This window comes from Capsicum annuum, chromosome 5 (genome assembly GCF_002878395.1).
Source record: "Capsicum annuum cultivar UCD-10X-F1 chromosome 5, UCD10Xv1.1, whole genome shotgun sequence".
Classification (NCBI taxonomy): domain Eukaryota; kingdom Viridiplantae; phylum Streptophyta; class Magnoliopsida; order Solanales; family Solanaceae; genus Capsicum; species Capsicum annuum.
In genome coordinates this window covers 27,156,579-27,158,716 of record NC_061115.1, presented here as the reverse complement: position 1 = coordinate 27,158,716, position 2,138 = coordinate 27,156,579, and positions in this window count along the sequence as shown.

The following is a 2,138-nucleotide window of genomic DNA, read 5'->3' as shown; positions in this document are numbered from 1 at the left end:
TCAAGAAAAGTTAGAATTTAAATATACATAAAACTGAACAAAAGTGTAAATCGTGCTAAATATTAAAGTTACACTAACATATTCTCTAAACCACACTGAAAACATAGGATAAACAACAACATCCGCATGTAAAGCCATGAAGTAGTTGTCCAATAAAGTTATGACTTTCATTACTTAAAGCTTAGATAGACCTTGAGTGATTATCGTTAATATAAATATACTCACTTAAAAAAAGGCAGGACCTCGGGATAATTTAATAATACACATGTTGTGCCTGACTTAAGCTCTACCTCATTCAAATATCGAAGTGGACCAATTTTTGGACTTTCTTTACCTAGTTGATTGAATATTGAAAATGGTGGTGCCGAAAGATCTTCATTGTGTCTATCATCATTCCTATTAGGTCGATTTCTTAGACATGGTACATCATGTTCAAAATAATATGAACAAAAATAAGATGTCTCTTTAGCCAAATAAGCCTTACATATTGATCCCTTTATTCGAGATCTATTTTTTATGGTCCGCTTATAGTTGCCAATGGTCCTGCATAGTATGATCTTTTAAGTGAAATAGTTTTCAACTAAAACACATGGAAGTAAATGTTAAAAGTTAATACCTCTCAAAGAGATACATCCATCTACACTGAATAGGCTCTCCAATTCGTGCCTCTCGCACAAAGTGAATTGGAAGATGCTCCATAACAAAAAACAAGAGGAAAAATTTTGCCAACTTGTTCAAGGTTAAGTGAATGTTGATATCCATCAAAGATAGGTTCTCCTACCTTAATGTGTTAGAACATAAATCTTTCAAAAATAAGCTTATCTTTGTTATGGGCTTCCATATTCTATCGGACAATGCACTAAATGCAATAGGCATCAATGACTCTATGAATATGTGACAATCATGGCTCTACATAGAGGTCAACTTTCCTTTCTACATGTCAATGCACCTGGATAAATTTGACGCATATCGATCTGAAATTCTTAAATCCTTAACCCAATCACAAATCACTCTTATATTATCCAAAGTGAATGTGTAACTGGCCTTGGGCTTCTGAATCTTATTATTTAAGTATGTCAGGTACAACTTACTGTGCCGACAATACTCCTTTAAGTCCATCCTGTCCTTCAAGCTATCTTTTGTATTATTACTTATATCCATCACAGTATTAAACAAGTTGTCAAAGAAGTTTTTCTCAATATGAATGGCATCTAGATTAGAGGCAGAAAATTATCCTTCCAGTAATCTAACTCCCAAGGTATGCTTCGTTTAGTTCAGTTATGTGTAACACCATAAACAGGCATCTTGGATGGTGGAGACTCTGTTACTTTACGCAAATTCCTCACTCTATCCCAAATTTTTTCTCGCAACAAGATTGGCAGTGGCTCCTCAAAATCAGAGTTATTCTTTAAAAAATCACTAGTATTTCTCCTAAACTCATGATGCATTGGCAAGAATTAACGGTGACAATCAAACTATGAGTTTTTACCCCCATTATTTTGTAAAATTTTTGACTTTTAGAGTCACCACTTAATTTATTTGGAAAATTAAGTAAACCTTTAAATGATTCAAACAGAAAAATTATACAAGTTTAGAGATTCTAGGTAAGTGGTTCCTATTAACATTTTAGGAAGGTTGTAAGGCACCAAAAATATCCGCTAACTAGCGGTTATCCGGACTGTTTGAAAAAATAGTTTCCTTTTGACTAACTTCTAAAAAAGGTCGATTGTTGAAAAGAAGTTGATTAAGGAAATTTTTAAAAGTTTTGCAAAATCAATTTTTAGCGACTTAGCAGGAATTTCAACTAAGTATAAGTGAATAAAATAGCAAATAGCACTTAAAAAAGAGGGGAAGGGAAGAAAGTAAAAGACTTAGGCCATTGGGCCCAAATCAATAAACATTGTCCTATTCTAGTTTGGCGTTTGACCCACTCGTACCTGTCTTAATCTAAGTATTTAGCTTTCGGCCCATAACCTATCCTAAACTATTTTTTTTTCAAACCTTTGGCTCGAGTTTTGCTTCACTTGTATTAGTTTACAACTTTGGCTTCGAGGCCTTAAATGAATAAATAAGAAAATAAAAAAATAAATAAATAAGTAAATAAATAAATAAATAAAGGCAACAATGAATAAGTGAAT